Source organism: Gossypium arboreum, unplaced genomic scaffold, assembly GCF_025698485.1.
Source record: "Gossypium arboreum isolate Shixiya-1 unplaced genomic scaffold, ASM2569848v2 Contig00206, whole genome shotgun sequence".
Lineage (NCBI taxonomy): Eukaryota > Viridiplantae > Streptophyta > Magnoliopsida > Malvales > Malvaceae > Gossypium > Gossypium arboreum.
Genome location: NW_026440323.1, coordinates 2,894 through 12,393, shown reverse-complemented (window position 1 = coordinate 12,393; position 9,500 = coordinate 2,894). Strand labels below are relative to the sequence as shown.

General features: G+C 35.3%; 1 pseudogene; it reads left to right on the top strand.

Annotated features, from left to right (window-relative positions):
- The first annotated feature begins 2,133 nt into the window (after positions 1-2,133).
- On the top strand, positions 2,134-4,569 carry LOC108455031 (heparanase-like protein 2; annotated as a pseudogene).
- Positions 4,570-9,500: the final 4,931 nt, after the last annotated feature.

The window sequence follows — 9,500 nt, the reverse complement described above, 5'->3', positions numbered from 1 at the left end:
AGGCAATTGTGCGAGTTGTGATATCGGGCTAAGCCCAAGGCAATCGTCTGAGTTATGATATCCGGGCTAAGTCCGAAGGCAATTGTGCGAGTTGTGATATCCGGTTAAGTCCGAAGGCATTTGTGCGGGTTACCATAACGGGCTATGTCCCGGCGTTTGAACAGTAGCTATATCCGGTTAAACTCCGAAGGTATGTGATTTGAAAATTATAAGCTTGCTGTAAAATTTTCAGTTAATGCACTTGTGAAGTTCCCAACAACAAGGTATGTTTTGTGTGTGCCTTGCACACTATAAGTAAGTGCGTATGAATATTCGCTCCAATGATAAATGAGCTATCGGCATTAACTAAGCCGTTATTTGTGTATGAACATGAGAGTTGGGATTGTGAAGTAAGCATGTCTTTGAGAAATTGTGCATATGAATTATTGTTTAGCTACTTGAATGCTATGCTTTGGTTGTGTGTATATTATGGCTCGAAACTTACTAAGCATAAATTGCTTACTCCGTTTCTTTGTTTCTCTGTTTATAGATTTTGCTCATTAGCGATCGGATTCGGGATATTAGAAGTTGAAGTCAACCACACTATCAAAGCCCTTTTTGGTACTCCTTTAGTTGAGTTTTGGATATGGCATGTATAGGACTACCCTCGGCTGTTTTTAAGTACTTTGTGATGTATATGTGTGCGGCCATGCGAAAATGGTTTGTAAAAGTGGAGTATGGAATTTGACCATATGTGGTTTGTAATTATATTTGGTTTCATGATGTGATTATGGTTTGGAATGAGAGAGTTGGTCACATGATCAGCCATTGGAATGGCTAAATATGATCATATGTGGACCTAAGTATGACTAGACTATAGTTGGTCCATGGGAACTACAATATAGGTAAAGCCTACCTTAAAAACAGATGCTGCCAGCTGCAGTGACGTGGATGTGAAAAATCGCCAAAATTTGTAGGAATGGTATTAAATAGTGAGTAAGTTATGTAAACGAACCTTGACGAGTCTATTTTCATATGAAAGTAACGAAACGATCATATGAACAGTATACCGAGAGATATTAAAGTTCTCGTGAGACAGGGCCAGAACGGTTTCTGGGTCCCCTGTCGTGACTTTGAAAATTTACTATAAATTATACAGAAAGAATTAGAAGTCATGCCTTATATGTGTAGATTCCATTTTGAGTCTAGTTTCATTAGAAACAAACGGCACCAGTATTAAATCCCTGTACAGAGAGGTATTCAAGTTTTAACGTGCGAAGGTCAGTGTAGTCGACCCCTGTAACATGGGTGACTTTAACTAATAAACTGTACCAATTGGCCCGACCAAAAATTCTAGAAATAAATCCATGGATGGATATATGAGTCTAAATTCAGGGAAAATTTACAGAATCAGTTTCTGAGGTTTGAAACTCAAGATATGATTTTTAAGGCGACAGTGATGCAGTTTTCCAGCCGTCTGGAAATGCCAAATTGGTCGGTACTTTAAGAGGATTTGTCTCGTTAACCCCTCGTGTCCGACACCGGCGATGGTCTCGGGTTCGGGGTGTTACAAGTGCTCTGGCCTCTGATTAGTGCGCCGATCACGGATCCTGGAATCACGGTGCTGATGGGGCTGCTGGAACGGCATGAGTCGAAGGGTCGAGACGCTTGGGATGGCTTGAAGCTTCCAGAACTTCATTGCGGTGTTGAGTTCTCAGGAAACCCTAGGGTTTCCTTGTCTTTTTTTACAACTTTGGGCCTTTTGGGCCCTATATAAACCTGGGTTAAGGTGTTGGGTCATTTATGGGGTGTAAATGGGTGTAACCGGGTACACGGGTAGTGCTTCTGTATTGAACCAAAAACACTTGGGCTTTGTAATTGGACTTTTAAATGGACATTTTAAATAAATAAATACTTATTTATTTAATTCTTTTATTCTGTTTTTAGCCCGGTCAAATTTGGCTACTACAATCTCGACCGTAGTTGAAAAGGAATTAGTTGCAGCTGCAAAACTGTAACTCTTAAACAAAATGATGATGATGCCTTTACCATGATTAAATTTCCTAACCAATTTTAAATTCTTATCTAATTGTAGCAAACTTTTAATACACGCATATATATAAACGCATGCATGATTACAATTGCATTACCCTCAATTCTTCCCGCTCTTTCCTAATATCTAGATATCGTGAATATGGATTTGAAATGCATATTCAGCCTAGCAATCCTTGTTTCCCAGATATCGCTTTCGTCGATGCAAAATGTGAACGTTGTGATTCAAGGAGCAACATCAATTGGTGAAACAGATGATAACTTTGTATGCGCTACATTGGATTGGTGGCCTACTGAAAAAATGCAACTACAATCAATGTCCTTGGGGAAAGGCTGGACTATTAAATTTGGTAAGAATATTTTATTGTGTGTGTATGAACAATGTCTTTTACATAAATTTTGACTTTTCTTGTACTTTATGTTTTTCGTAGGATTTGAAAAAGAAGGGTGTGATAAATGCAATAAAAGGTGAGTTCTACGTATATAATATTACATGTCTCTATCATTAATTCATCCATGGTAGTCCAAAAGAGATTGCAAATATTGCATTGGAAAACTGTTAAAAGCCACCTTGTAAGAGTGGTTGTGTGAACGAGTTGGACTAAACTTGGTTCAAAGCTGGTAAGAACAATTTCAAACTAATTTTTGAAATTAATTTCAGCATTCAATCCTTTAAGAATCAAAGTTGGTGGGTCCTTGCAAGATCAAGTGGTGTACGGAGTTGGAGGAGTTAAGAATTGCCCCAATTTCATGAAAAATGAAGATAGTTTATTCAGATTCTCTCAGGGCTACCTTCCCATGGAAAGATGGGACGAACTCAATAAATTTTTCAATCAAACTGGGTTGGTGTTTCTATTTATTCCGAAAAATAATTAAAATTCCATTTTTTTTCTTAGTAAAGACATTGACTTTATTGATATGAAATTTTGAAGAGTAAAGGTTACGTTCGAGTTGAATGCTCTTCTCGGAAGAAATCGGTCACAAATCGAAAAAGGTCTTTGGGTTGGCGATTGGTAATCGCAAAATGCAAGGGATTTCATGAAGTATACTATTTCCAAGGGATACAAAGTTGATTCTTATGAATTTGGTAACTAAATTTGTTTTCCCGAAGCTCTGCATGAGATTATTTTTCATTATACTTTTCAATTGTATTTTAATCAATTTATTATTTCAGAAATCAACTCTCCTGAGTGGGATGGGTGCAAGCGTTGAGGCTGAACAATATGGAAAAGACATACTAGTACTTAAGAATCTAGTGAAAGAATTACACCCAGATCCCAAAACTCAACCAAAGGTTTTAGGTCCTAGTGGCTATTATGATGTGAAATGGTTTAATTCCTTCCTAGAAGTTTCAGGACATGATTTTGTTGATGGAGTTACACACCATATCTATAATCTTGGACCTGGTATCCAAATATGTCTCAATTCAGTGTTCATTGAAGAGTTTTTAGAGGTTTACTTATTACTAGTAGGGTCAGTTTCTTAATTCGATGAATGCATATGCAGGTGATGATCCAAACATGATTACCAAGATTCAAGATCCATCTTACTTAAATCAGGTTGCCCAAACCTATAAAGGTGTTTTGAATATTGTCAACAAGTTTAAACCGCAGTTGGGAGCTTGGGTTTTTGAATCTGGCGGAGCTCTTCGCGGCGGTGCTAAAGATTTGTCCCCAACCTTTGCTGACGGATTTTGGTAATATTTTTCTCTCCTTTTCTTCCACCTCTACCTTTTCTTTGTGTATAATAAAACACGCAGTTGAACTTTTCTCCCTTAACAGGTATCTTGATCAATTGCGAATGGCTTCAACCTACAATCACAAGGTCTTCTGCAGGCAAACTCTAATCGGTGGAAATTATGCTTTACTTAATACTACAACATCTATTCCCAATCCAGATTACCACGGGTCCGTATCTTCACACAGATAGTGTGAGCCTTATCCTTTCTTTTTTTCCCTATAGCAACCAACATAATTCATCTTATTAATTTGTTTCGTTTCTAGTGCACTCCTATGGCACCGGCTTATGGGAAGTACTGTACTTTCCGTAACTCAAGAGTCTAACCCAAATTTCCGTGTATATGCTATCTGTGCGAAGAAAAAGGTAAGCCAACTTTGATAGAGCGAACTTTTCGTTTTTCAAATTATTTATTTTTATTAAATGTTGTCAGCATCATTTTCTCTCTTGTAGCCTGGGATTTCTATCATTTTTATTAACTTGTCGAAAGATAGCTCGTTCAACGTCACCCTTTCAAATTACGAGCACCAGAGTCGTAATTTGAGATCCACGGATGTTGCGAAGCCTAATTTTGAATTTAGAGGTTCCAAGGATGGAGAGGAGTATCATTTGGCTGCGGTAGCTAGAAATATACAAGGTCAAATCGTGTTGCTAAATAACGTTCCAATGGTTCCAACAGAAACATTCGACATTCTGGCGATGGAACCAAAGCTTGTCAATGCTTCCACGCCCATCTCTATTGCAGCTCATTCCATAGTCTATGTAACCATCAGAGACTTTCAAGCCCCTGCCTGTGCTTAAATTACATCATTACTTTATCTAAAATGTAATACCTTTAAACCCTGCTTGGACTTTTAGAATGTGATAAGAGTTTCTAACTTATTTTTCCAGTTGTTACTATTGTTCTTAGTTATGTACAAATTTTTAGATTTTAGTATCCTTCGATTTTTCTACCTTTATCTCAATTCATTTCTTACTATATTTTGCATGGACAAAAAAAAATCCACCGGGATTAAATCAGTACCAGCCAAATTTTCAGTGGTGTCAGAAACAGTGATTCGAAATCACTAAATTCGACGAGTAAGTTTAGAAATTTTAATAAATAATAATTTTGGGCCAAGCGCGAACTTAAAAGAATTTTTTTAATTAGTGAATTTTGCGATTTTAAAAGAATTAATCAGGTAAATTGGGTTGAAAACAAGGTATCGAGACCTCGGATTCATAAATCGAGCCATAAATATTTTTATAAATATTTATGGAGTGTTATTAAGTTAGTATTAAAGTTTCGTTAGAAAATTTTAACATTTGGTTAGTTAATTAATTAAAAAGGACTAAATTGAAAATAATGCGAAATTTATTAAATTGTGATTAAATAGTTTAAGTGATTAAAAAGGAGGGATTTAAAAGGCACTTGGACCCAAATTGTATGGGGTGGACGGTTGGGCAAGAAAATCAGCAAAAAGACAAGGAGAAACAAGGGCAAAATAGGAAATTTTGCAAATTAAACATATAAAACAAGACAAAATTGAAAAATCTAGAGATATCATCATTTTTATTCAGCAAAAATGCCATGGGAGGTCTGAAAGTTGCTGGTTTTTCATACTTTGACATATGTAAGTTCAATTCTTGCCCTTTTCTTTGAGATTTTTATGTTTTTGTGACTTTTACAATTAGGTCCAAGTGTTTAATTCATTAGTTTTTGATTTTATGGACAAAATTGAAAGCTACCATTGATAAATGTTGGCTGTTTATGATGAAATAAAATGAATTTGGAGCTTTGATTTTGTTGTTTGATGCTTTTATCAAGTAATTTCAATAGAAATTGATTTTAGGACCTAACTGTGAAAAAGTTGTGAATTAAGGTTTAGTGTTAAAATTCTGATTTTCAAAGGTTGTGTAATAGTTTAGAATGATGGAATAAAATATTAATTGAGAAAAATTAGCTTAATAGATAGGCTAATTGAGTAAGGACTGAATTGTATGACCTGTGAAATTTAGAGGAAAAATGGTAATAAACATCTTGAACTAAAACAATTTTAGACAGCAGTAGTAGGTTAACTTTGAAAAATCACCATAAATTTTAAAAATTGAATTAGAGGATGAAAAAAATCTAATTAAAGCTTATTTAGTCTAGTTTCTCATAGAAGAAACAGTGTAAGCAATTGAATTGTAAATTATGAGATATAATGAATTTTGTGAGACAAGGTCAGAATGAATTTGTGTTCCCCTATTTTGACTTTGGAAAATCACAAAAAATTGGATAAAATTTATATGATGCTCAAATTTATATGCTTTGAATCCTTAATGAGTCTATTTTCAATAGAAATCAATGGGAACATTATCTGAGTTCTGTTCTGTGATATAATTAATTTTTAGTGAAGAGAGGTCAGAACTGTCAGATAGTGAAAATGGGGAAACTTAAATGAATAAAATATACTAATTGGCTAAACCAAAAATCCTGAAAATGTTATGGTGGAATGATATGTGAGTATAGTTTCAGGGAAAATTTACGGATCTTAATTTGGAGTTCTGTAGCTCGAATTATAAATAATTGAGTGACTATGACTCGTGTGAACAGCTTGATGTGAGCATTAATAAGTAAATTGTGAAATAGTACTTACAAGAATGTTATATACATTAAGGATGTGGAATGGAGAGGAGGATGAGGAAAATAAATTATATATGTTTATAAGAAAACAGTATGAGAATGATACATATCATGACATGTATATATATAACTAGTTTCAATATGATGCTTGTTGGGTATAAGTTGGATTGAAATGTCTCAGGCAAGTATTTTATTCTGCACATCTGAAATGTGGTATTTTATGAAGATATGATCTAGCTTTAAATATGAATGCTTGATGATTAAGCTGAAAATATTTGGTAAGATGATAATCATGGTATAAAAGTATAAGTGGTACCATAATAGACAAGGTAAAATGAGTATGAGAGATACATGTATGATGACATACAAATACTATGTTTGTAGTTTAATTGAGAATGTTTAATCATTAAATCAATACCATGTTATATGTTTTTGATTTTGTATGAGTGTGTAAGAGATTAAGGTTGACCAAGGCTTGGAAAATAGCTTAGGTATTGACCACACAGGCAGAGACATGGCCGTGTGTCTCAGCCGTGTATGGATCACGACTTTAGGACACGGGCCTGCGATGTGGCCATGTGCCCCTAAATTGATGATGATGTCATAAATAGACAGCTCCATGGACAAGGCACACGGGCGTGTCCCAAGCCACACAGGTATGTGGAATCCACACGGCCTAATCACACGAGCATGTGGGTACTGTTCACAAGTAAAATTTTTTAAAAAATTAAGCGAAAAATTTTATGAGAAATCGGTTAAGTTTTGACTTGATTTTAATGTTCATGTTGGGCTTCGAGGGCCCAAATAAAGGTCGTTATATATATATGATCTCAGAAAGTGAATAGTAATGTTTTGATTAATCTGTAAATGTTTTGTATGTATTGGTAACACTCTGTAACCCTATTTCAGCGACGGATACGGGTTAGGGGTGTTACAAAATCACTCACTGTCGCTTTTATATTAGATCCGGCATGTTTCCAATGTTTTCTTTTCCATCTACTTCATTTCCCTACATCTTCGGTCACAAGTTGCCTAGTGCAATTTCAAATTTAAAGACAGTGTCCTACATGTTTTAATGATAAAGATGAACACAATAAAATGTAATACAATTAATCGAAACTCATTTAGTTACCCTAGAAATACCCTTTTTTTCCAAATATTACAATGTGAAAAATAAAATAAAATAAAATAAATATAAAATAGATGGAGTTTAATAAGGTTTAAAAACCTTATTCTAAAATAAAATGAAAGAAGTCTAGTTCTATATGGATTTTACTTTTATTTTATTTTCCATCGTATTTTATTTAAATAAGAATTTGGGTCACTTAATTCTAACAATCTCCACCTTGACACAAATTCTCAATGAACAAGTTCTTCATCGCGAACTTTCAATAAACAAGTTCTCCACCTCTTCTATAAAACCCCTTAAGGGTTTAACTTCAACAATGAACACCAACCAAGTCTAAGCAATGCTCAAACGTGGTTATAGGAAGTGACTTAGTCATCATATCTGCAGGATTTTCATGAGTCCTAATTTTGCTCACAACAATATCACCACGAGCAATAATATCACGAACAAAATGATACCAAATATCAATGTGTTTTGTTCTCTCATGAAACATTTGATCTTTTGTAAGAAAGATGGCACTCTGACTGTCACAAAATACTGTGCTGATTTGAAGGTCTTCATTGAGTTCACTAAATAGTCCCTTCAACCAAATAGCTTCTTTACAAGCCTCAATAATCGCCATGTACTCAGCTTCAGTGGTAGCCAAAGCGACTATAGTTTGCAAAGTGGCTTTCCAACTAATTGCACAACCTCCGATTGTAAAGACGTAACCTGTGAGAGATCTTCTTCTATCAAGGTCTCCAGCAAAATCAGCATCAACATACCCTATAACACCATCTTTAGTTCTTCCAAACTGTAAGCAAACATCAGTAGTGCCTTGTAAGTATCTTAAAATCCACTGAACTGCTTTCTATTGTTCTTTACCGGGATTTGCCATATATCTGCTAACTACACTGACTGTATATGATAAATCTGGACGTGAACAAACCATAGCATACATGAGAGATCCCACTGCACTAGAGTATGGAACATGTGACATGTACTCAATCTCATCATCTGATTGAGGAGACAAGGCCGATGAAAGTCCGAAATGGGTCGCTAAAGGAGTACTAACGGGCTTAGCACTCTGCATATTGAACTCCAAAGAACTTTCTCAATGTACCCTTCCGACTTAGGTACAATTTTCTTGCTTTTCTATCTCGAGAATCTCCGTACCAAGTATCTTCTTTGCTGGTCCTAAATCTTTCATCTCAAATTCTTCACTTAGTTGGGCTTTAACCTTTCTTATCTCTCTTTTATCTTTTCCTTCTATCAACATGTCATCAACATAAAGAAGTAGATACACAAAAGAACCATCACTGTTTTTCTTAAAGTAAACACAACTGTCTAAACTACTTCTTTTGAAATCATGAGAAGTCATAAAGGAATCAAACCTCTTGTACCACTGTATTGGTGACTGTTTCAAACCGTAAAGGGACTTTCTCGAGAAGCAAACATAGTCCTCTTTTTTTGAGACTATAAAACCCTCTGGTTGTTGCATGTAAATATCTTCCTCAAGTTTTCCATGCAGAAATACAGTTTTTACATCTAACTGCTCAAGCTCCAAATCATGCATGGCCACAATACCAAGCAAAGCTCGAATCGAACTATGCTTAACAACTGGGGAGAACACATCTGTAAAGTCCACTCCTGGAATTTGACTGTAAGCCTTTGCAACAAGCCTTACTTTATATCTGGGTTCTTCAACTCCTAGAGTCCCTTCTTTCTTTTTAAACACCCATTTACAACGAACAACCTTTTTACCTTTAGAAAGTTTCACAAGGTCCCATGTTCTGTTTTTATGGAGTGATTCCATCTTTTCTTGCATAACAAACATCCACTCTGAGTCTTCACAGCTAATCGCCTCAGAATAATTAGATGGCTCTTGATTCGCATCTATATCTTCAGCCACATTTAAAGAATAAGCAACTAGATCAACCTCGGCATACTTCTTTGGAGGTTTAATTTCTCTTCTAGTTCTGTTTTTGGCGATAGAGTATTGTGGTGAAGAAGCAA